The following is a 26,850-nucleotide window of genomic DNA, read 5'->3' as shown; positions in this document are numbered from 1 at the left end:
AGACAAACTCGCAAATACAGTTTTCAAGGTGATGGCAGAATCACGCAGCAATCAGAATGGGCGGCGGGATTCTCCAAGACGATGGAGGAATTTATCATCAAGTTAATGCCGCCCGCACAAACAGAGACGACTGTCAGTTAAAAGACCTCTTCCTCTTATACTGGAAAGGAGGAAGAGGGTCTTCTCATTGATACAGAAGGTGAGTTAATTGAATCTAACCTGGACGCCGAGTTTCCGGAAGAGGACACGGCTATCTCGGGTTTGGATTCTTTAATTGACGCAGTCAAAGAGTTCCTAAACTTTAAGGTAGAAGCAGTAGAGGAGCCAGAAGATATTCGAATTCTAAAAGCCGCGTTCATGAGTGGTTCAGTATATGCTTCCCTAGGAAGGTTGTCGAAGAAGACAATCTTACCAATATCTAATGTAAAAGGTGCAGCACCGAGACTGGCGATCGTCTGTGCTTGGGTCAACAAGGCCATGGGAGCATGGTATGGATGTATTGTACAGGCTATTGAAAAGGAAAATAGCTTAGAAGAGTTACCCAACTAGCGGAACAGATTTGAGAATCTGCTTCATACTTAGGTCAAGCCTCAAACTATATTAGCACTAGACGGCTTCTATGGTTCAAAGGATGGCAAGGAGACTCTGACACCAAGAGGTAGTATCCATCCCCTTTGGAGGGGAGATACTTTTCAGTTCAGAGCTGGACAAGTGGATTTCGCCGGCTACAGCAGGAAAATAAATCTTTCTACCTACTCCTTATACGAGAACCGGTCCACAGGTTGGGAGAGGTTATTCGGGACCAGCGTTTAAATCATTTAGATCGCAGTCTTTTCGAGCATGAGGAAGAGGTAGAGGCCGCTCACAGGCAGCAGCCAGAAAGCAGGATTAACCTGCTGACAAAACCGTGACATGACGGGTCACCGGCTCACCTAGGGTCCCCCTTGGTGGGCGCACGTCTGGACATCGGGGCCAAAGCTTCACCAGAACTTTGGATAACCGATGCCTCGGTGCCCTCAGAAAGCGAGAGCACTACTGACAACAATTAAAAAATTGCTAAAGTCAGAGGTCATTATTCCAGTTCCCACCTCTTAGAGAGGAACGGGTTTTCTATCCCAATCTTTTTGTCGTACCAAAGCCAGACGGGACGGTCAAATTCAAGATGTAATCAATCCAGTTGGTCATTGCAGGCTTAGAACAAGGCGAGTTCATGGTATCCATGGCCATAAAGGATACAGTTACAGCAGGCATAGCCTAATGAATAGGGCTACTGCCTTGCAGTTCCCCCGCCCCGGGTTCAAAACCCACACATTACCATTTATATCTGCTTATCCCTATCTGGACTCCTCACCAGGCTTACTTAAGGTTCGCACTGGTGACGGATCACTACCAATTCAGGGCCTTGCCGTTCGGCCTGTCATCAGCCCCAAGAATCCTTACAAGGTTCAGGGCAATCATGGTTGCAGGTTTGAGACCATTGAGGATTACGATTATACCTTATCTAAACTGTCTACTGATCAAGGCATCATCTCCGGAACAGTTGATTAAGGATGTCCGGACATCCTATCAATTCCTCATTCGACATGGGTAGATTGTGTGTTTCCAGAAATCCAACCTCATGCCGACTCAACGGATTCCATTCCTCGGTCACCTCTTGCACACGGTACAATTGAGAGTATTCCTACCAGAAAACAAGGTCCATGACCTACAGAGATTAGTGGCTCAGGTACTGAGGACACATGGTTACTCTACAACTCTGGGTGCAACTTCTCAGAAAGATGGGGGCTTCGTTCGAAGCTTTTCAGTACGGCAGACTTCATTCCCGACCATTCCAGATGAACCTCATCGCTCAGGGTGCAGGTTCGCATTGGCTTCTATATCAAAGAATCTGACTTCCACCGCGCATACGAACCTCCTTAATTTGGTGGTCGTTGCACAGGAATCTCGCAGCAGGCAAGAGATTCGGCATTTGGGATTGGAGAATGCTAACAACAGATGCCAGTTTCAGAGGCTGGGGTGCTGTCCTGGAGGGACGTCCGTTTCAGGACAGGTGAACGTTACAGGAGAGCAAGACTACCCATAGACATTTTCGGGCTAAGAGCGGTTTACAACGCGCTTCTCGTAGCCGTAGACCTAGTCAGGGGTCAGCACTTAAACATACAGTTGGACAATGTCACAACGACAGCTTACATAAACCGTCAAGGAGGAACAAAAAGCAGGATGCCATTACAAGAAGCCACAAAGATCTTGTGGGCAGAAAGGCGAAACATCATCCTCTCAGCAGTGTTCATTCCAGGTGTGGAGAACTAAGAAGCAGATTATCTCAGTCGCCAGGACATGCATCCAGGAGAGTGGAGCCTACATCCACGGATTTTCAACATGCTGGTGAGGAGATGGGGTCTACCTCCGGTCGACCTAATGGCGTCTCGGCCAAACCATCAGCTGCCCAGATATGTGTCCAGGACACGAGATCCAGCTGCGGAAGGAGTGGACGCATTAACACTTCCTTGGTATTACACGAAGGTTTACATCTTCCCACCTGTCCCACTCATACCCAGGGTTCTGAAGAGGTTGAAACGAAAACGCGTGTGGGTGACTCTAATCGCAACAAGGCCCCGCAGGAGTTGGTACTCAGTCCTGCGAGGGTTACTAGCGGAAGATCCTTGGGGGTTACCTCAGAGAGAGGACCTGTTATCTCAGGGACCGTTCAATCACCCAGACCTGAACAGGCTGCGTTTAACGGCGTGGCTATTGAATCCCGGATCTTAAGAATCAGAGGGATACCAAGTACGGCCGTTTCTACGATGATTGCCGCTAGGAAGCCGGTCACAGCCATGCACTACTACAGGATTTGGAAGAGGTACATGGACTAGTGTCAAGAACGTGGGTGGAATTCGACGAACTTCCACTTATCCAGGGTTCTACTCTTCCGTCGGGCGGTCTACGTAGGACTGAGGCTGGGATCTCAGAAAATTCAAATTTCGTCTCTCTCCATCCTATTTCAACAGCGGTTAGCATCTTTGCCAGAGGTTCAAACCCTTTTACAGGGGGTTCTGAGGATACAAACCCCTTTTCGTCCTCCTACTGCACCATGGGACTTAAATTTGGTGTGGGAAGTTTTGAGATCAACATCTTTTGAGCCGTTAGCAGGCACAGACCTGAACTATCTCTTAGAAGGTCACGTTATGGATTGCCTTGGCTTTGGACAGACTAGTTTCGGAGTTTGGTGCCTTATCATGTAAAAGTCCTTTTTCAATATTTTTCATGAGAATAGGTGCAGAACTCCGGACAAGAGCAGATTTCCTTCCTAAGGTTGTTTCTGGGTTTCATGTAAACCAGCCGATTGGGGTCCCGTCTTTCCAGGCTCTCGCAGATGGGGACGTGTCCTTGGTTGTTGTCCGAGCTTTACTGGTATACGTACAAGTTACGTCGTCATTCAGGCGGTCGGACCATTTTTTTTTTTGGTCTTTATGATGGGCCTAAGAAGGGTTGGCCAGCCTCTAACCAGTCTTTGACTGGATAGATTAGACATGCCATTCGGCAAGCTTATGTTTCCTGTGGCAAACAGGTTCCAGTTCAGACGGGGGCTCTTACCACCCGATCAGTGGGTGCCTCATGGGCTGCCAGAGGTACTTCCGTTACTCAAATTTGCAGAGCGGCTACGTGGTCCTCAGCCCACACGTTCGCAAAATATTACTAGTTTGATACCTTTGCGTCCGGATACCCTAAGTTCGGACGTTTAGTTTTGCAGGCCCCTGACAGCACTCCCTCCCTGGGGGATAACTTTGGGACGTCCCCTACTGTCTAAGAAAGCTCCAGTGTCCCCTAGTGGATGAAAGAGAAAAGAGGATTTTGGTACTTACCGATAAATCCATTTTTCTGAATCCTCTAGGGGACACTGGACGCCCGCCTCGGTTCTGTCAAACCTGCTGTGTTCATTGTTCTTGTTCAAACTTTTCGGACAAACAGCATTAGTTATTCTGTTAAGAGTTTCTTGGATGCTGTTGGGTAGGTTCTACGGTTCGGTTCCTCGCCATGTGCTATAGTGTCATGTCCTATTCTCTCAGTCAAATTTTCCAAACTGAGGGAGGAGGGATGTGAAGGGGGAGGAGCCGGCTGTGCAGACAATGCTAATTTTAGATTGTGCCACACCTCCGGTTGCAAGCTTCACACCCCTACTGTCTAAGAAAGCTCCAGTGTCCCCTAGAGGATTCAGAGAAATGGATTTATCGGTAAGTACCAAAATCCTCTTTTCATCGTCGCTAGTTACGGCACGACGGGCACTCTGGCTGCATTCTTGGCAAGCGGAGGCAGAGGTCAAACGAGGTATAGAGGCGTTACCTTACGGTGGCAAGAAGTTGTTTGGTCCTGAATTGGGGTGGTCTTCAGTATGCCGGCGGTCGGGCTCCCGGCGACCAGCATACCGGCGCCGGGAGCCCGACAGCCGGCATACCGACACTTATTCTCCCTCGTGGGGGTGTCCACGACCCCCCTGGAGGGAGAATAAAATAGTGTAGCGCGCCACCGTGCCCGTAGCTTGGCGAGCCCGCAAGGGGCTCATTTGCGCTCGCCACACTGTCTGTAAGCCGGCGGCCGGCCTCCCGGCGCCGGTATGCTGGTCGCCGGGAGGCCGGCCGCCGGCAGATCGTAGTGAACCCCTGAATTGGACACATGGATTTCTGAGGCTACGGGAGGAAAGTCGGTTTTCTTACCATTGCCTCCACCGGTACCAAGACGGAGGTACTCTGGACCTGCGTTCAATTCCTTTAGACCTCAGTCCTTTCGCGGACGTGGCAGAGGAACAGCCACGCCTGGTAGACGTGGACGTGGTTTCCAGCAAACCAACACAAGTCGTCAGGACGCTAAGGTCACCGACAAGCCAGTGGCATGACGGGCTATCAGCCCATCTCGGTTCTCCGATTGTGGGAGCACGCCTTCAGACGTTCCATTTGGCGTGGTTCCAGACATCCGCGGATGGGTGGATCCGCAATTTAGTGTTAAGAGGTTACAAAATAGAGTTCGACTGTCTTCCGCCACTGCGGTTTTTCAAGACAGGACTGCCTCTGTCGGACGACAAGAGGGCGGTTCTGCAAATTGCCATTCAGTCGTTACTGGATTCAGCAGTTTTGATTCCGGTCCCTGTACACCAACAGGGTCAGGGTTATTATTCCAGTCTGTTTGTGGTACCGAAGCCGGATGGCTCAGTCAGGCCAATATTGAACTTAAAGGGTCTCAATCGGTACGTAACTTACTACAGATTCAAGATGGAATCTCTGCGCTCAGCGATTGCGGGTTTAGAGCCAAAGGAAATCATGATTGCGCTAGATCTCAAGGATGCGTACTTACACATTCTGATTTGGCAGCCTCATCAGAGATTCTTGCGGTTTGCAATACCCCAGAACCATTACCAGTTTCAGGCTCTACCGTTTGGCCTTTCGTCAGCGCCTCGGGTATTCACCAAAGTGATATCTGTGATGATAGCTCATCTCAGATCCCTGGGAGTGACAATAGTTCCGTATTTAGACGATCTGCTCATCAAAGCCCCGTCTCAACAGATGCTTCTCCAACATGCGCTGCTAACGTACAATGTACTGGTTTACCACGGTTGGATTGTCAACTTCAAGAAATCACATCTAATTCCGTCTCAACGCCTTCAATTCCTAGGTATGATTCTCGATACGGTAAATCAAAGAATTTACCTACCACAACAGAAAGTACAGATTATTCGCCATCTGGTACAATTAGTGCTCAAGCCACGCACAGTTTCAGTACATTTGTGCATTCGCCTCTTAGGAACAATGGTGGCGACTTTCGAAGCGCTTCAGTTCGGAAGATTCCACTCACGTCCATTTCAACTGGATGTGCTCGCACAGTGGTCGGGCTCGCATCTGCAGATTCACCACAGGGTGAGGTTGTCGCCAAGGGCAAGGGTGTCTCTACTCTGGTGGCTCAAGGTACACAATTTAACCGCAGGGAAACTGTTCGGCGGCTGGAATTGGATAATTCTAACGACGGACGCGAGTCTCAGAGGTTGGGGAGCTGTAGTTCAAAATTGTCAGCTCCAAGGTCTCTGGGCGGATCACGAAAGATTGCTGTCTATAAATGTCCTGGAACTCTGCGCAATTTTCAATGCACTACGACAAGCAGTACACATGCTTCGCTCTCAGACTGTCCAAGTGCAGTCAGACAACGCAACGGCAGTCGCATACATCAACAAACAAGGAGGAACGAGAAGCCGCATGGCAATGCGGGAAGTAGCTCGAATCCTCAATTGGGCAGAATACCACCAGGTGATATTGTCGGCAGTGTTCATTCCGGGAGTGGACAACTGGGAGGCAGATTATCTCAGCCGTCGGGATTTTCATCCAGGAGAATGGGCATTAAATCCAGAAGTGTTTCACATGTTGGTTCAGCGGTGGGGTTACCCTCAGGTGGACCTAATGGCGTCTCGCCACAATCACCAAACGCTTCAGTATGTGTCCAGAACGAGAGATCCAAAGGCAGTGGCGGTGGACGCTCTCACAATCGCTTGGCCGTACAGCCTAGTGTATCTGTTTCCACCGTTTCCGCTGCTCCCTCTGGTGCTAAAACGGATCAAAAGAGAGTCTGTCACAGTCATACTAGTGGCGCCTCATTGGCCTCGGAGAGCTTGGTTCTCGGATCTCCACGGTCTACTCGCAGACGATCCTTGGCCGCTCCCACTACGTCCGGACTTGTTACAACAGGGTCCGTTCCTTTACCCCGATTTAGCGCGGCTGCGTTTGACTGGGGTTCTGGTTACCAAGCTCTTCTTGGCCAACCCGGAACAATGAGTATAGTTCTTACTCCTCTCCTTCTTATTATTCTCATTACCCTGGGTAAGAGAGGCAGAGAAGGGAACACATACACCGACTGGTACACCCACGGTGTTACCAGAGCATCCACAGCTATCGCCTGAGGGTCCCCTGACCTGGCGCAATATCTTTGTAGCTTTTTGTTGAGGCGGGACGCCATCATGTCCATCTGTGGCCTTTCCCAACTGTGTACAATCATTTGGAAAACTTCTGGATGAAGTCCCCACTCTCCCGGGTGGAGGTCGTGTCTTCTGAGAAAGTCTGCTTCTCAGTTGTCCACTCCGGGAATGAACACTGCTGACAGTGCTAACACATGATTTTCCGCCCATCGGAGAATCCTTGTGGCTTCTGCCATCGCCATCCTGCTTCTTGTGCCGCCCTGTCGGTTTACATGAGCGACCGCCGTGATGTTGTCTGACTGGATCAGCACCGGCCGGTGTTGAAGCAGGGGTCTAGCCTGACTTAGGGCATTGTAAATGGCCCTTAGTTCCAGAATATTTATGTGTAGGGAAGTCTCCTGACTTTTCCATAGCCTTGGAAGTGTCTTCCCTGTGTGACTGCCCCCCAGCCTCGAAAGCTGGCATCCGTGGTCACCAGGACCCAGTCCTGTATGCCGAATCTGCGGCCCCCTAGAAGATGAGCACTCTGCAGCCACCACAACAGCGACACCCTGGCCCTTGGAGACAGGGTTATCAGACGATGCATCTGAAGATGCGACCCGGCCCACTTGTCCAACAGATCCCACTGGAAAATCCTTGCATGGGACCTGGCGAATGGAATTTCTTCGTAAGAAGCTACCATCCTTCCCAGGGCTCGCGTGCATTGATGCACCGACACCTGTATACGTATTAGGAGGTCTCTGTCTAGAGACGACAACTCCTTGGACTTCTCCTCCGGGAGAAACCCTTTTTATCCTGTTCTGTGTCCAGAACCATACCCAGGAACAGTAGACGCGTCGTAGGAACCAGCTGCGACTTTGGAATATTCAGAATCCAGCCGTGCTGTTGTAGCACTTCCCGAGATAGTGCTACTCCGCCGAACAACTGCTCCCTGGACCTCGCCTTTATAAGGAGATCGTCCAAGTACGGGATAATTATTTCGGCAATTACCTTGGTAAATACCTCTGTGCCGGGGACAGACCAACGGCAACGTCTGGAATTGGTAATGACAATCCTGTACCACAATTTTGAGGTACTCCTGGTGAAGAGGGTAAATAGGGACATGCAGGTAAGCATCCTTGATGTCCAGTGATACCATGAAATTCTCCAGGCTTGCAATAATCGCCCTGAGCGATTCCATTTTGAACTTGAACCTTCGTATATAAGTGTTCAAGGCTTTCAATTTTAGAATGGGTCTCACCGAACCGTCTGGTTTCGGTACCACAACATTTTGGAATAGTAACCCCGGCCTTGTTGAAGGAGGGGTACCCTGATTTCACCTGCTGGAAGTACAGCTTGTGAATTGCCGCCAGTACTACCTTTCTCCTAGGGCAGCAGGCAAGGCTGATGCGAGGTAACGGCGAGGGGGAGTCGCCTCGAACTCCAGCCTGTATCCCTGTGATACTATTTGCAGAACCTAGGGATCCACCTGTGGGCAAGCCCACTGGTCCCTGAAGTTCCCGAGACGCGCCCCTACCGCACCTGTCTCCACCTGTGGAGCCCCAACGTCATGCGGTGGACTCAGAGGAAGCGGGGGAAGATTTTTGATCCTGGGAACTGGCTGCTGGTGCAGTTTTTTCCTTCTTCCCTTGTCTCTGTGCAGAAAGGAAGCGCCTTTGACCCGCTTGCTTTTCTGAAGCCGAAAGGACTGTACCTGAAAATACAGTGCTTTCTTAGGCTGTGAGGAAACCTGAGGTAAAAAATTTTCTTCCCAGCTGTTGCTGTGGATACGAGGTCCCAGAGACCATCCCCAAACAATTCCTCACCCTTATAAGGCAGAATCTCCATGTGCCTTTTATAGGCAGCATCACCTGTCCACTGCCGGGTTTCTAATACCCTCCTGGCAGAATGGACATTGCATTAATTCTGGATGCCAGCCGGCAAATATCCCTCTGTGCATCCTTTATATCTAAGACGACGTCTTTAATATGCTCTATGTTAGCAAACTATTATCCCTGTCTTAGAGTATTAATATTATCTGACTGGGTATCAGACCACGCTGCAGCAGCACTATTTATGCTGAGGCAATTGCAGGTCTCAGTATATAACCTGAGTGTGTATATACAGACTTCAGGATAGCCTCCTGCTTTTTATCAGCAGGCTCCTTCAAGGTGGCCGTATCCTAAGACGGCAGTGCCACCTTTTTTGACAAACGTGTGAGCGCCTTATCCACCCTAAGGGATATCTCCCCACATGACCTATCCTCTGGCGGGAAAGGGTACGCCATCAGTAACTTTTTAGAAATGACCAGTTTCTTATCGGGGGAACCCACGCTACTTTACACACTTCATTCATTCATCTGATGGGGGAACAAAACACTGGCTGCTTTTTCTCCCCAAAAATAAAACCCCTTTTATGTGGTACTTGGGTTCATGTCAGAAATGCGTAACACATTTTTCATTGCCGAGATCATGTAACGGATGTTCCTAGTGGATTGTGTATATGTCTCAACCTCGTCGACACTGGAGTCAGACTCCGTGTCGACATCTGTGTCTGCCATCTGAGGTAACTGACGCTTTTTTGAGCCCCTGATGGCCTTTGAGACGCGCGGGCTGAGAAGCCGGCTGTCCCACAGCTGTTTTACGTCATCCAGCCTTCTATGTAAGGAGTTGACATTGTCGGTTAATACCTTCCACCTATCCATCCACTCTGGTGTCGGCCCCACAGGGGGCGACATCCCATTTATCGGCCTCTGCTCCACCTCCACGTAACCTTCCTCATCCCACATGTCGACACAGCCGTACCGACACACAGCACACACACAGGGAATGCTCTGACTGAGGACAGGACCCCACAAAGTCCTTTGGGGAGACAGAGAGAGAGTATGCCAGCACACACCAGAGCGCTATATAATGCAGGGATTAACACTATAACTGAGTGATTTTTCCCCCAATAGCTGCTTGTATAAACAATATTGCGCCTAAATTTAGTGCCCCCCCCCCCTCTCTTTTTAACCCTTTGAGCCTGAAAACTACAGGGGAGAGCCTGGGGAGCTGTCTTCCAGCTGCACTGTGAAGAGAAAATGGCGCCAGTGTGCTGAGGGAGATAGCTCCGCCCCTTTTTTGCGGACTTTTCTCCCGCTTTTTTAGGGATTCTGGCAGGGGTATTTATCACATATATAGCCTCTGATATATCTAGTCAGATTGCTTAGATTTTAAACACTGATCTCTCCGTGTGTACCCCCTTAAGGTTGGTGTTTATCAAAGCATGGAGGGAGATAAAGTGGAGAGCTATAAAGCACTAACCAATCAGCTTCTAACTTATTGTACAGACTATGTTTGAAAAATGTTAGTTAAGAGCTGGTTGGTTAATGCTTTATTTCTCTCCACTTTATCTCTCTCAATGCTTTGATAAATACCACCCTAAATGTGTGAATGGGCATTGAAGTGATATATTTCTCTTACGTCCTAGAGGATGCTGGGGTCCATATTAGTACCATGGGGTATAGACGGGTCCACCAGGAGCCATTGGCACTTTAAGAGTTTAATAGTGTGGGCTGGCTCCTCCCTCTATACCCCTCCTACCAGACTCAGTTTAGAAAATGTGCCCGGAGGAGCCGGTCACAGCTAGGGGAGCTCTACAGAGTTCTCTTAAAAAGAGTTTTTTATTTATTTTCAGCTTTGTTATTTTACAGGGAGGCTGCTGGCGACGGCCTCCCTGCAGCGAGGGACTTGGGGGGGGGGGGGGGGGAAGGAGGAGGAGAGTAGTGCCTGCCCTGTGGGGTCTTGAGCCACTGCTACCGCTGACTGGACGTGAGCTCCAGAGGGGTCTGATCGCGCCCCGCCACAGGGGAACGCTCGCCCCGGCAGCCAGCCGCCACCCCCTCAGGTGCTGAAGAAGTGGCGAGTGAGTCACTGTCCCCCCTTGCAAGCGGGGGGACAGTGTGAAGAGGGCGGCTAGAGGGCAAGAGCGCGGTCTTAACCGCGCTCCTGGAAGGCTCAGCGGTACTGCGGTGCAGCGCTGGGGAGGGGGGTGCCCTGGGCCAGCCCCGGACCCTACACTGGTTACATCAAGCCTGTCGGGGTCTGCGGATCCAGGCCAGCACAACTCCTCCGGCCAGTATAATCATTCAGAGAGCGGGAAGACAGCGCCATTGAGGGGACGAGCTACTCCTCAGAGCGGACCCAGCAGCGTTCAGCGCCATTTTACCTGCCTGCACTCACTGCCAAGTGGATCCAGGTCCCTCCTGAGCAATCTCCAGCGATCTGTACGGTACCAGGGGGTTGTAGAAGGGGGGTGGGGGGCTGTATTATAGGCTGTGTCCCCTATTAAGGGGCACAGCCAGCGCGGGTTTAGGGTCTCCCTATACTCAAATAGCGCTGTGTGTGGGTTGGCTCCAATCTCTGTGTCTCTCTGACATTCTTGGGGGGGAAACTCTGTCTACATAATACCCTGTGTGTTTGGGGGTGTGTGAAAACATGTCTAGGGATACTGTTACATATGCTGCAGAAGATTTGTCTTCCCAGGAAGACTCCATACCTTGTAATCAGGATTGCACTGTTTTAGCGCAGATCCCAGCTAGAGAGCCAGAATGGTTAGTCTCTCTGAGGGGGACTATTTCTCAGATTTCTGATAGGGTTGCTAGGACTGAGCATGCCACACAGGTCCTACAATCCTCTATGGTTTTATGGTCTGATACTGCCTCCTCGGGGTCCCCTGCGGTACATTCTCACCTAACGTGCACTTGCAATTATGCAGGATGACACGGACACCGACTCTGCAGACGGTGACGGGGATGTATTGAGGGGGACAGCATTCCTTGCTAAGGGGGTGCAGTTAATGATTGAGGCTGTTAGGGATGTTTTACACATTTCGGACACAGCGCCGGAACAAGATCGTGGAGGTGGATGCTACGTTGAAATCCATTTACACTGCTTCAGGGGCTATATTGCGGCCTACTGTAGCCTGTGCTTGGATTGCTTAAGCTATTGCCAGGTGGTCAATCACTCTACAGGAGGAGTCATCTACGCTGGACAAAGGTGACGTTGATTTATTTTTACGTAATATTCAGGATTCTGCAGGGTTCCTGGTGGATTCCATGAAAGACCTGGGTTCTATGGCTGCGGGGATCTCCTCCATGTCTGTCTCGGCTCGCAGTGGTCTCTGGCTGCGCAACTGGTCTGCAGAAGCGGAATCCAGGAAGTGTGTGGAGGGCCTACCATACAAAGGTCAGGCTCTCTTTGGGGAGGCGCTGGATGCGTGGATTGCCACGGCTACCGCGGGTAAGTCTCCTTTTCTACCCTCAGCTGCACCGGCTACAAAGAAGCCTTTTTCATCTTCCACATCACAGTCCTTTCGGCCCGCAAGGCCTAGAAAGAATAAGCCTTCGAACACCTTCTTCAGAGGTGGTCGTGCCAAGGGAAAGAAACCTTCTCCCGCAGGTTCCCAGACCCAGAAGCCCGCTTCTGATACCCCTAATTTCTCCGCATGACGGTGGACAGCTAGGCCTGGAGGAAGGTCAGGTGGGGGCAAGCATCTGGCAGTTCAGCCACGTCTGGGTGTCGTCGGGTCTGGACCCCTGGGTTTTGGATATAGTGTCCAGAGGATACAGACTGGAGTTTCAAGATCCCCCGCATCACCGTTTCTTCAAGTCAGGCTTGCCAGCCCTGCTGGCAGACAGGACAATTCTTCTGGAGGCCATCAAGAAATTGGTGGTGTCAGGTCATTGTTCCGGTCCCACCTCAACAGTGGAACAAGGGTTATTGTTCGAACCTTTTTGTGGTACCAAAACCGGATGGTTCGGTACAGCCTATTCTAAATTAAAGTCTTTGAACCCTTATCACAGGGAATTCAAATTCAAGATGGAATCTCTGAGAGCTGTCATCTCAGGACTGACGGAGGGCAAGTTCCTGGTGTCTCTGGACATCAAGGATGCTTACCTCCACATTCCCATTTGGGCGCCGCATCAAGCATATCTCAGATTTGCACTGATGTACAATCACTATCGGTTCCAGGCGCTGCCGTTTGGCCTCTCTACGGCACCGAGGATCTTCACCAAGGTAATGGCGGAGATGATGGTTCTCCTCCGCAAACAGGGGGTGAACATAATTTCATATCTGGACGATCTCCTGATCAAGGCGTCGTCCAGGGAGAGGTTGTTGCGGTCCAGCGCGCTCACAACACAGCTGCTCAGGAAGCACGGTTGGATCCTGAACCTTCCAAAGTCTCATCTGGAGCCGACAAGGAGGCTGTCTTTCCTGGGAATGATCCTCGACACGGAAGTGCAGAGGGTATTTCTCCCGGTGGAGAAAGCATTGGTGATTCAAACAATGGTCCGGGATGTCTTAAAGCCTACCCGGGTGTCGGTCATAAATGCATCCGCCTTCTGGGGAAGATGGTTGCCGCCTACGAGGCTCTGCAGTACGGCAGGTTTCATGCTTGACCTTTTCAACTGGACCTCTTGGACCAGTGGTCGGGCTCTCACCTACACATGCACAAGAGGATTCACCAGTCTCCGAAAGCCAGGATTTCACTCCTCTGGTGGCCTCCACACCTTCTGGAACGGCGAAGGTTCGGCATTCAGGACTGGATCCTTTTAACCACAGATGCAAGTCCAAGAGGTTGGGGAGCAGTCGCTCTGGGAGAGAAACCTTCCAGGGACGATGGTCGGATCAAGAGTCACTCCTCCCAATAAACATCCTGGAACTCATGGCCATGTACAACGGCCTTCTGCAGGCAGCACACCTTCTACAGCATCAGGCTGTTCAGGTGCAGTCGGACAATGTGACTACAGTGGCCTACATAAATCGTCAAGGCGGAACAAAGAGCAGGGCTGCCATGGCAGAGGTGGGCAGAAAGGCACGTGGTGGCGATGTTGGCAATCTTCATTCCGGGCGTTGACAACTGGGAAGCAGACTTCCTCAGCAGACACGATCTCCATCCAGCGGAGTGGGGCCTCCATCCGGAGGTGTTCGAGGAGGTAACCGGTTGGTGAGGGGTTCCTCACATAGACATGATGGCCTCACGCCTCAACAAGAAGCTACGGAGGTACTGTTCCAGGTCAAGAGACCCACAGGCAGTCGTGGGTGTTCAAGTCAGTGTATGTGTTCCCTCAACTTCCTCTTATACCAAGGGTTCTTCAGCTGGTAAGAAGAACAAAGGTTCTGGCAATCCTCATTGCTCCGGACTGGCCAAGGAGGGCTTGCTACGCGGATCTGCTGGATCTTCTGCTGGAAGATCCACAGCCTTTACCTCTTCGGGAGGATCTGCTTCTGCAGGGGCCGTTCGCTTATCAAGACTTACCGCGGCTACGTTTGATGGCATGGCGGTTGAACGCCAGATCTTAGCTCGGAAAGGTATTCCGAGTGAGGTCATTCCTACCCTGATACAGGCCAGGAAAGGGGTAACGTCTAAACATTATCATCGCATTTGGAAGAAATATGTTTCTTGGTGTGAGGCCGAGAAGTTTCCGGCGGTGGAGTTTCAACTTGGACGTTTTCTCCTTTTCCTGCAAGCAGGGGTGGATATGGGGCTCCATCAAGGTCCAGATCTCTGCTTTGTCCATCTTCTTCCAAAAACAATTGGCTATTCTTCCTGAGGTTCAGACCTTTTTGAAAGGGCTACTGCACATCCAGCCTCCCTTTGTGGCGCCTACGGCTCCATGGGATCTTGATGTGGTGTTGCAGTTCCTAAGAAAAGGGTTGGGTTGGGAATACCGCACAGGGTTAACTGAGTTATAAAAAATAATAATAAATAAAATATTGTCTCCGAGAAAAGCCGACAATTTAGACAGTAGTCTAAAATTTATCACCTTCTACCATGAGTTTAATAACTATGGGTAGACAAATGGTGACTGTCAGCGGTGCTCCCAAAGGTCCAAACGTATTTGAAATAGAAAGAGAAAGCTAGAAAAAAGTGACCTTGGTTGGGAGCACTCACTCCCGAAGAGTAACTTGAAATTCTTGATGTATATATGAGTAATAATGTAACAATGAAGTATTTAAAACTTAACTTTTAATAATATGTCTATATAAGAAATGGGGTACACAATTTAGAATTGAAAAAAAACTTGCATAAATAATAAATGGATGGCTCTAACTTTTATGAGCCACACTTAAAGAATGAGTCTGCGAACATATTGATGGATTACTACTATGGTAATTCAGTGTCTGGCAAGCATAAGCCCATCTTCCCGTGGAGTCAGCACAAGCCCCAATTAAGTGCCATCAGTAACCTACAACACCTGGTATTCCTAAATGGTCTCCCACTAAAGTACTGACCAGGCCCAACGCTGTATTGCCTCCAAGATCAGACGGGGTTGGGCATATCCAGTGTGGTATGGTAGTAGGTTGCGTATGGAAAAGAGTAGCAAGTGCGGCTGTTATGTAACAGAATGGGAAATGTTTGTTATTGTGCCAGTTTTATAAAATACATTTGTCTAACCCGTTGGGGATATTTAGTTGACCCTCATTGCACCGATTGGCAGCCCAAACACATGGGTATGCGGAGGTTAAATCATATGGTCAACAGGGGTTAGTGACAACAGGCCTCTGTTTACCTGTGCATAGCGTAAAGCCGAACAAGGAAAGTAGCCTATTATGATTTCTCTATCGTCCTAGTGGATGCTGGGGTTCCTGAAAGGACCATGGGGAATAGCGGCTCCGCAGGAGACAGGGCACAAAAAGTAAAGCTTTACGATCAGGTGGTGTGTACTGGCTCCTCCCCCTATGACCCTCCTCCAAGCCTCAGTTAGATTTTTGTGCCCGGCCGAGAAGGGTGCAATCTAGGTGGCTCTCCTAAAGAGCTGCTTAGAAAAGTTTAGCTTAGGTTTTTTATTTTACAGTGAGTCCTGCTGGCAACAGGATCACTGCAACGAGGGACTTAGGGGAGAAGAAGTGAACTCACCTGCGTGCAGGATGGATTGGCTTCTTGGCTACTGGACATTAGCTCCAGAGGGACGATCACAGGTACAGCCTGGATGGTCACCGGAGCCTCGCCGCCGGCCCCCTTGCAGATGCTGAAACGAGAAGAGGTCCAGAATCGGCGGCAGAAGACTCCTCAGTCTTCTTAAGGTAGCGCACAGCACTGCAGCTGTGCGCCATTTTCCTCTCAGCACACTTCACACGGCAGTCACTGAGGGTGCAGGGCGCTGGGAGGGGGGCGCCCTGGGAGGCAAATGAAAACCTTTTTTGGCTAAAAATACCTCACATATAGCCTCCGGGGGCTATATGGAGATATTTAACCCCTGCCAGAATCCACTAAAGAGCGGGAGACGAGCCCGCCGAAAAAGGGGCGGGGCCTATCTCCTCAGCACACAGCGCCATTTTCCTCACACAGCTCCGCTGGTCAGGAAGGCTCCCAGGCTCTCCCCTGCACTGCACTACAGAAACAGGGTAAAACAAGAGAGGGGGGGCAAAATTGTGGCAAAACTATATTATTAAAGCAGCTATACAGGGAGCACTTATTATAAGGCTATCCCTGTCATATATAGCGCTTTTGGTGTGTGCTGGCAAACTCTCCCTCTGTCTCCCCAAAGGGCTAGTGGGGTCCTGTCTTCGTTAAGAGCATTCCCTGTGTGTCTGCTGTGTCGGTACGTGTGTGTCGACATGTATGAGGACGATATTGGTGTGGAGGCGGAGCAATTGCCAAATATGGGGATGTCACCTCCTAGGGGGTCGACACCAGAATGGATGCCTTTATTTATGGAATTACGGGATAGTGTCAACACGCTAAAGCAGTCGTTTGACGACATGAGACGGCCGGACAATCAATTAGTGCCTGTCCAGGCGCCTCAAACACCGTCAGGGGCTGTAAAACGCCCTTTGCCTCAGTCGGTCGACACAGACCCAGACACAGGCACTGATTCCAGTGGCGACGGTGACGAATCAACCGTATTTTCTAGTAGGGCCACACGTTATATGATTTTGGCAATGAAGGAGGCGTTACATATTGCTGATACTACAGGTACCACAAAACAGGGTATCATGTGGGGTGTGAAAAAACTACCTATAGTTTTTCCTGAATCAGATGAATTAAATGAGGTGTGTGATGAAGCGTGGGTTGCCCCCGATAAAAAAATGCTAATTTCAAAGAAGTTATTGGCTTTATACCCTTTCCCGCCAGAGGTTAGGGCGCGCTGGGAAACACCTCCTAGGGTGGACAAGGCGCTCACACGCTTATCAAAACAAGTGGCGTTACCCTCTCCTGAGACGGCCGCACTTAAAGATCCAGCAGATAGGAGGATGGAAAATATCCAAAAAAGTATATACACACATACAGGTGTTATACTACGACCAGCTATAGCGACAGCCTGGATGTGCAGTGCTGGGGTAGCTTGGTCAGAGTCCCTGATTGAAAATATTGATACCCTGGATAGGGACAATGTTTTACTGTCTTTAGAGCAAATAAAGGATGCATTTCTTTATATGCGTGATGCACAGAGGGATATCTGCACACTGGCATCACGGGTAAGTGCTATGTCCATTTCGGCCAGAAGAAGTTTATGGACGCGACAGTGGTCAGGCGATGCGGACTCAAAACGGCATATGGAAGTTTTGCCGTATAAAGGGGAGGAGTTATTTGGTGTCGGTCTATCGGATTTGGTGGCCACGGCTACAGCCGGGAAATCCACCTTTTTACCTCAAGTCACTCCCCAACAGAAAAAGACACCGACTTTTCAACCGCAGCCCTTTCGTTCCTTTAAAAACAAGAGAGCAAAGGGATATTCATATCTGCCACGAGGCAGAGGAAGGGGGAAGAGACAGCAACAGGCAGCTCCTTCCCAGGAACAGAAGCCCTCCCCCGCTTCTACAAAAGCCTCAGCATGACGCTGGGGCTTCTCAAGCGGACTCGGGGGCGGTGGGGGGTCGTCTCAAGAATTTCAGCGCGCAGTGGGCTCACTCGCAGGTAGATCCCTGGATCCTGCAGATAATATCTCAGGGGTACAGGTTGGAACTAGAGACGGATCCACCTCGCCGTTTCCTGAAGTCTGCTTTACCAACGTCCCCCTCCGACAGGGTGACGGTCTTGGAAGCCATTCACAAGCTGTACTCTCAGCAGGTGATAGTCAAGGTACCCCTTTTACAACAAGGAAAGGGGTATTATTCCACTCTATTTGTGGTACCGAAGCCGGATGGCTCGGTAAGACCTATTCTAAATCTGAAATCCTTGAACCTGTACATAAAGAAGTTCAAGTTCAAGATGGAGTCACTCAGAGCAGTGATAGCGAACCTGGAAGAAGGGGACTTTATGGTATCCTTGGACATCAAGGATGCGTATCTCCACGTTCCAATTTACCCCTCACACCAGGGATACCTCAGGTTCGTCGTACAGAACTGTCACTATCAGTTTCAGACGCTGCCGTTCGGATTGTCCACGGCACCTCGGGTCTTTACCAAGGTAATGGCCGAGATGATGATTCTTCTTCGAAGAAAAGGCGTATTAATTATCCCATACTTGGACGATCTCCTAATAAGGGCAAGGTCCAGAGAACAGCTAGAGATGGGATTAGCACTGTCTCAAGAAGTGCTAAAACAGCACGGGTGGATTCTGAATATTCCAAAATCCCAGTTAATTCCGACAACACGTCTGCTGTTCCTAGGGATGATTCTGGACACGGTTCAGAAAAAGGTTTTTCTCCCGGAGGAAAAAGCCAAGGAGTTATCCGAGCTTGTCAGGAACCTCCTAAAACCAGGAAAGGTGTCTGTACATCAATGCACAAGAGTCCTGGGAAAAATGGTGGCTTCTTACGAAGCAATTCCATTCGGCAGATTCCACGCAAGAATTTTCCAGAGGGATCTGTTGGACAAATGGTCAGGGTCGCATCTTCAGATGCACCAGCGGATAACCCTGTCTCCAAGGACAAGGGTATCTCTTCTGTGGTGGTTGCAGAGTGCTCATCTATTGGAGGGCCGCATATTCGGCATACAGGATTGGATCCTGGTGACCACGGACGCCAGCCTGAGAGGCTGGGGAGCAGTCACACAAGGAAGAAACTTCCAGGGCGTGTGGTCGAGCCTGGAAACGTCTCTTCACATAAACATTCTGGAACTAAGAGCAATCTACAATGCTCTAAGCCAGGCAGAACCTCTGCTTCAAGGAAAACCGGTGTTGATCCAGTCGGACAACATCACGGCAGTCGCCCATGTGAACAGACAGGGCGGCACAAGAAGCAGGAGTGCAATGGCAGAAGCTGCAAGGATTCTTCGCTGGGCAGAGAATCATGTGATAGCACTGTCAGCAGTGTTCATCCCGGGAGTGGACAACTGGGAAGCAGACTTCCTCAGCAGACACGACCTTCACCCGGGAGAGTGGGGACTTCATCCAGAAGTTTTCCACATGCTGGTAACCCGTTGGGAAAGACCAATGGTGGACATGATGGCGTCTCGCCTCAACAAAAAACTGGACAGGTATTGCGCCAGGTCAAGAGATCCGCAGGCAATAGCTGTGGACGCGCTGGTAACGCCTTGGGTGTACCAGTCGGTGTATGTGTTTCCTCCTCTGCCTCTCATACCAAAAGTATTGAGAATTATACGGCAAAGAGGCGTAAGAACGATACTAGTGGTTCCGGATTGGCCAAGAAGGACTTGGTACCCGGAACTTCAAGAGATGATCACGGAAGATCCGTGGCCTCTACCTCTGAGAAGGGACTTGCTTCAGCAGGGTCCCTGTCTGTTTCAAGACTTACCGCGGCTGCGTTTGACGGCATGGCGGTTGAACGCCGGATCCTAAAGGAAAAAGGCATGCCGGAAGAAGTCATTCCTACTTTGATTAAAGCAAGGAAGGAAGTAACCGCGCAACATTATCACCGCATTTGGCGAAAATATGTTGCGTGGTGCGAGGATCGGAGTGCTCCGACGGAGGAATTTCAACTGGGTCAATTCCTACATTTCCTGCAATCAGGATTGTCTATGGGTCTCAAATTGGGATCTATTAAGGTTCAAATTTCGGCCCTGTCGATTTTCTTCCAAAAAGAATTGGCTTCAGTTCCTGAAGTCCAGACTTTTGTTAAGGGAGTGCTGCATATACAGCCCCCTGTGGTGCCTCCAGTGGCACCGTGGGATCTCAATGTTGTTTTGGACTTTCTCAAATCTCATTGGTTTGAACCACTAAAAACTGTGGATTTGAAATATCTCACATGGAAAGTGACCATGCTACTAGCCCTGGCTTCGGCCAGGAGAGTGTCAGAACTGGCAGCTTTATCTTACAAAAGCCCATATCTGATTTTCCATTCGGACAGGGCAGAACTGCGGACTCGTCCGCATTTTCTCCCTAAGGTGGTGTCAGCATTTCATCTGAACCAACCTATTGTAGTGCCTGCGGCTACAAGCGACTTGGAGGACTCCAAGTTGTTGGACGTTGTCAGAGCTTTAAAAATATACATTTCAAGGACAGCTGGAGTCAGGAAATCTGACTCGCTGTTTATACTATATGCTCCCAACAAGTTGGGCGCTCCTGCGTCTAAGCAGACTATTGCTCGCTGGATTTGTAGTACGATTCAGCTTGCACATTCTGTGGCAGGCCTGCCACAGCCAAAATCGGTAAAAGCCCACTCCACAAGGAAGGTGGGTTCTTCTTGGGCGGCTGCCCGAGGGGTCCCGGCATTACAACTCTGCCGAGCGGCTACGTGGTCGGGGGAGAACACGTTTGTAAAATTCTACAAATTTGATACCCTGGCTAAGGAGGACCTGGAGTTCTCTCATTCGGTGCTGCAGAGTCATCCGCACTCTCCCGCCCGTTTGGGAGCTTTGGTATAATCCCCATGGTCCTTTCAGGAACCCCAGCATCCACTAGGACGATAGAGAAAATAAGAATTTACTTACCGATAATTCTATTTCTCGGAGTCCGTAGTGGATGCTGGGCGCCCATCCCAAGTGCGGATTATCTGCATTACTTGTACATAGTTACAAAAATCGGGTTATTATTGTTGTGAGCCATCTTTTCAGAGGCTCCGCTGTTATCATACTGTTAACTGGGTTTAGATCACAGGTTGTACGGTGTGATTGGTGTGGCTGGTATGAGTCTTACCCGGGATTCATAAATCCTTCCTTATTGTGTACGCTCGTCCGGGCACAGTACCTAACTGAGGCTTGGAGGAGGGTCATAGGGGGAGGAGCCAGTACACACCACCTGATCGTAAAGCTTTACTTTTTGTGCCCTGTCTCCTGCGGAGCCGCTATTCCCCATGGTCCTTTCAGGAACCCCAGCATCCACTACGGACTCCGAGAAATAGAATTATCGGTAAGTAAATTCTTATTTTAAGGCATATATAACAAACAAACACAAAATCTGAAAAAAGAATACCTGTTATTGCAGACTGAGTATATCTGTCATAAGGACATTAATTGAATAATACTTTTTAATACATAGACATTTGATAAGGATATTATCTGTGCTAGATTTCAAATAAGATGTTAGTTTGTATCAGTGGAAAAGATATGAAAAGGCTAGCAACAATAACAGAAAAAAGAGTAATTGAGTGTGTTTTTATAACATCCAATGTCCCTGATATAATTATCACCACCTCCAAAGTATATATCAAGAAGAAAACAAAACAACAGGGGAATTTTGGGGACATAGAATACCTGCTGCAAGAGTAAACAGTCAAATACTGGCAGCCAGTATATTAGATACAGTTATTGCCATGAACTTTGCATAGGTTAATACAAAGAGGCCTATAGCATCCAATGTCCCAGATACAATTATAACCACCTTTGAAATATATATCAAGGAAAAAAAGAAGAGAGAGAGGTGGCGGAATTTTTTAGGGACACCGAATACTTGCTGCAATAGTAAGCAGTCAAATACTGGCAGCCAGTGCATTGGATACAATTGTTGCCATGAACTCTGCGTAGGTTGATACAAAGAGGTCTATAACATCCAGCGCTACCCGTGAACAAGCCTGCTGCGAAACGTACGTTGGGTACGTGATTAGGGTCACGGAGAGCGCTCTCACGTGACCAGGCTCAGACCAGCGGCAGAGGAGAGGAAACCGGACGAGACGCTCAGCCTGCATACCGCACGGACTCAAGCGGTCTAGCGGCACCTGATGGGACGGGGAGGCGCACAGTAAAATAAGTATCCCCCCTTCCTTCCCTGTCCAGTTTGTCCTCACCTCAAATGTTAAAGCCAATGTCGAATTGGACTATTTATGATGCTGGTTGTGAGCAGCAAGTATATAGGCACCATTTATTATAGGTGTTTTATATGATCGGCTGCATGTATATAGGCACCATTCATTATAGGTGTTTTATATGATCGGCTGCATTCTTACTCGTGGTAATTAACCATATGATCGGCTGCATTCTTACCTGTGGTAATTAACCGCAATTCTGTTATAAAATTATCTAGGCTCTGTATTATGTCTAAATTGCATTAATTAATTGATTAATTGAGAACATACATATAGTACATCGCAGGGCACCTCAAGTTGCAGCATTGTATGTTGTGTGCTTTTTTCTTAAATTTGCGTGAACTCTTTGTATCAACCTATACAGAGTGTATGGCAACAATTATTTCTCTAACGTCCTAGTGGATGCTGGGAACTCCGTAAGGACCATGGGGATTAGCGGGCTCCGAAGGAGGCTGGGCACTCTAGAAAGATTTATGACTACCTGGTGTGCACTGGCTCCTCCCACTATGACCCTCCTCCAAGCCTCAGTTAGATTTCGTGCCCGGCCGAGGTTGGATGCACACTAGGGGCTCTCCTGAGCCCTTAGAAAGAAAGTATAGTTTAGGTTTTTTATTTTCAGTGAGACCTGCTGGCAACAGGCTCACTGCAGCGAGGGACTAAGGGGAGAAGAAGCGAACTCGCCTGCTTGCAGCCGGATTGGGCTTCTTAGGCTACTGGACACCATTAGCTCCAGAGGGATCGACCGCAGGCCCAGTCCTTGGTGTTCGGTCCCGGAGCCGCGCCGCCGTCCCCCTTACAGAGCCAGAAGCAAGAAGAGGTCCGGAAAAACGGCGGCAGAAGACATCAGTCTTCTCCAAGGTAGCGCACAGCATTGCAGCTGTGCGCCATTGCTCCTCATACACACTTCATACTCCGGTCACTGAGGGTGCAGGGCGCTGGGGGGGGCGCCCTGAGAAGCAATAATAACACCTTGGCTGGCAAAAACTCCACAATATATAGTCCCAGAGGCTATATATGTGGAAAATACCCCTGCCAGAATATGGAAAAAAGCGGGAGAATAGTACGCGGAAAAGGGGCGGAGCTATCTCCTGCAGCACACTGGCGCCATTTCTCCTTCACAGATCCGCTGGACGGAAGCTCCCTGGCTCTCCCCTGCAGTCTACACTACAGAACAGGGTAAAAACAGAGAGGGGGGGCACTAAATTTAGGCGCAATATATATATATAGTATAAAAAGCAGCTATAGGGGACATAACTCAGTTAGTCCCTGCATTATATAGCACTCTGGTGTGTGCTGGCATACTCTCACTCTGTCCCCCCAAAGGGCTTTTGTGGGTCCTGTCCTCATTCGGAGCATTCCTTGTGTGTGTGCGGTGTGTCGGTACGGCTGTGTCGACATGTTTGATGAGGATAATGATGTGGAGGCGGAGCAGATGCCTTTAGAAGGGATGTCACCCCCTGCGGGGCAGACACCTGAGTGGATGGGCTTATGGAAAGTAATGAGTGCACGTATAGACTCCTTATATAAGAAAATCGACGACATGCCAAATGTGGGACAGCCGACTTCTCAGCTCGTGCCTGCCCAGGCGTCGCATGGGTCGTCAGGGGCTCTAAAACGCCCGCTACCTCAAGCAGACCCAGATGTCGACACTGATACTGACACCAGTGTCGACGACGATGAGTCTAACCTGATGCCCACTAAGGCCATTCACTGCATGATTGAGGCAATGAAAGAGGTGTTACACATTTCTGATATGACTACAGGTACCACTAAAAAGGGTATTATGTTTGGAGAGAAAAAACTAGCCGTAGTTTTTCTCCCATCAGATGAATTAAATGAAGTGTGTGAAGAAGCGTGGGCTTTCCCTGATAAAAAATTGGTAATTCCTAAGAAGGTACTAATGGCGTTCCCTTTCCCGCCAGAGGATAGGTCACGTTGGGAAACACCCCCTAGAGTGGATAAAGCGCTCACACGTTTGTCTAAAAAGGTGGCACTACCGTCTCCGGATACGGCCGCCCTCAAGGAACCTGCTGATAGAAAGCAGGAGGCGATCCTGAAGTATGTATATACACACACAGGCATTATACTTAGGCCAGCTATTGCGTCAGCTTGGATGTGCAGTGCTGCCGCTGCGTGGTCAGATAAACTGTCAGAAAATATTGACACATTAGACAGAGACACGATCCTGTTAACCATAGACCATATAAAAGACTCAGTCTTATATATGAGAGATGCACAAAGGGAAATCTGCCGACTGGCATCTAAAGTAAGTGCATTGTCCATTTCTGCTAGGAGAGGCTTATGGACTCGCCAGTGGACAGGAGATGCAGATTCAAAAAAGCACATGGAAGTGTTACCATTTAAGGGTGAGGAATTATTTGGGGATGGTCTCTCGGACCTAGTTTCCACAGCAACGTCTGGGAAGTCAGCATTTTTACCCCATGTCCCCTCACAGCCTAAGAAGGCGCCGTTTTATCAGATTCAGTCCTTTCGGACCCAGAAAAACAGGCGTGGAAAAGGCGGGTCTTTTCTGTCCAGAGGCAGAGGTAGGGGAAAAAGGCTGCAACAAACAGCAGGTTCCCAGGAGCAAAAGTCCTCCCCCGCTTCTTCTTCCAAGTCCGCCGCATGACGGTGGGGCTCCACAGGCGGAGCCAGGTACGGTGGGGGGTCGCCTCAAAAATTTCAGCGATCAGTGGGTTCGCTCACAGGTGGATCCCTGGATCCTGCAAATAGTATCTCAGGGGTACAAGCTGGAATTCGAGGCGTCCCCACCCCACCGGTTCCTAAAATCTGCCTTGCCGATTGCTCCCTCAGACAGGGAGGCGGTGCTAGCGGCAATTCACAAGCTGTATTCCCAGCAGGTGATAATCAAGGTACCCCTACTTCAACAAGGCCGGGGTTATTATTCCACACTATTTGTGGTACCGAAACCGGACGGTTCGGTGAGACCCATTCTAAATTTGAAATCCTTGAACACGTACATAAAGAAATTCAAGTTCAAGATGGAATCGCTCAGGGCGGTTATTGCAAGCCTGGACGAGGGGGATTACATGGTATCCCTGGACATCAAGGATGCTTACTTGCATGTCCCCATTTACCATCCTCACCAGGAGTACCTCATATTTGTGGTACAGGATTGCCATTACCAATTCCAGACGCTGCCGTTTGGACTGTCCACGGCACCGAGGGTATTTACCAAGGTTATGGCGGAAATGATGATACTCCTTCGAAGAAAGGGAGTTTTAATTATCCCGTACTTGGACGATCTCCTAATAAAAGCGAGGTCCAAGGAACAGTTGTTGGTGGGAGTAGCACTATCTCAGGAGGTGCTGCACCAGCACGGCTGGATTCTGAATATCCCAAAGTCACAGCTGGTTCCGACGACACGACTACTGTTCCTGGGTATGATTCTGGATACAGTCCAGAAGAAAGTGTTTCTCCCGGAGGAGAAAGCCAGGGAGTTGTCATCTCTAGTCAGAGACCTCCTGAAACCAAAACAGGTATCAGTGCATCGCTGCACACGGGTCCTGGGAAAGATGGTAGCTTCTTACGAAGCAGTTCCCTTCGGCAGGTTCCATGCCAGAATATTTCAGTGGGACCTGTTGGACCAGTGGTCCGGATCGCATCTTCAGATGCATCGCTTAATAACCCTGTCTCCAAGAACCAGGGTGTCTCTACTGTGGTGGCTGCAGAGTGCCCATCTTCTAGAGGGCCGCAGGTTCGGAATACAGGACTGGGTCCTGGTGACCACGGATGCCAGCCTTCGAGGCTGGGGGGCAGTCATACAGGGAAGAAACTTCCAAGGACTATGGTCGAGTCAGGAGACTTCCCTTCACATAAATATTCTGGAACTAAGGGCCATCTACAATGCCCTAAGTCGAGCAAAAGCCCTGCTCCTACACCAGCCGGTGCTGATCCAGTCAGACAACATCACGGCAGTCGCCCATGTAAATCGACAGGGCGGCACAAGAAGCAGGATGGCGATGGCAGAAGCCACAAAAATTCTCAGATGGGCGGAGAATCATGTACTAGCACTGTCAGCAGTGTTCATTCCGGGAGTGGACAACTGGGAAGCAGACTTCCTCAGCAGACACGACCTCCACCCGGGAGAGTGGGGACTTCACCCAGAAGTCTTCCAGATGCTGGTAAACCGTTGGGAAAAACCACAGGTGGACATGATGGCGTCCCGTCTCAAAAAAAAAGTTAAAAAGATATTGCGCCAGGTCAAGGGACCCTCAGGCGATAGCTGTGGACGCTCTAGTGACACCGTGGGTGTACCAGTCGGTTTATGTGTTCCCTCCTCTGCCTCTCATTCCAAAGGTATTGAGAATAATAAGAAAGCGAGGAGTAAACACAATTCTCGTGGTTCCGGATTGGCCAAGACGAGCGTGGTACCCGGAACTTCAAGAGATGCTCTCAGAGGACCCGTGGCCTCTACCGCTCAGACAGGACCTGATACAGCAGGGGCCCTGTCTGTTCCAAGACTTACCGCGGCTGCGTTTGACGGCATGGCGGTTGAACACCGGATCCTAAAAGAAAAGGGTATTCCGGAAGAAGTCATTCCTACGCTTATTAAGGCCAGGAAAGATGTTACGGCAACGCATTATCACCGCATATGGCGAAAATATGTTGCATGGTGCGAAGCCAATAAGGCCCCAACAGAGGAATTTCAACTAGGTCGATTTCTGCATTTCCTGCAAGCAGGAGTGGATATGGGCCTAAAACTAGGCTCCATTAAAGTACAGATCTCGGCTCTGTCGATTTTCTTTCAAAAAGAACTAGCTTCAGT

General features: G+C 49.7%; 1 protein-coding gene and 1 pseudogene across 4 annotated transcripts in view; one reads left to right on the top strand and one right to left on the bottom strand.

Annotated features, from left to right (window-relative positions):
• ORC3 (origin recognition complex subunit 3) overlaps positions 1-26,850 on the top strand; it is a 234,743-nt gene that overhangs the window by 71,366 nt on the left and 136,527 nt on the right. The window lies entirely within an intron of this gene.
• Positions 15,162-15,280, bottom strand: LOC134912232 (5S ribosomal RNA; annotated as a pseudogene).

The sequence above is a fragment of the Pseudophryne corroboree genome, chromosome 4 (genome assembly GCF_028390025.1).
Source record: "Pseudophryne corroboree isolate aPseCor3 chromosome 4, aPseCor3.hap2, whole genome shotgun sequence".
Taxonomy (NCBI): Eukaryota; Metazoa; Chordata; class Amphibia; order Anura; family Myobatrachidae; genus Pseudophryne; species Pseudophryne corroboree.
This window is presented reverse-complemented; position numbering and strand designations above follow the sequence as displayed.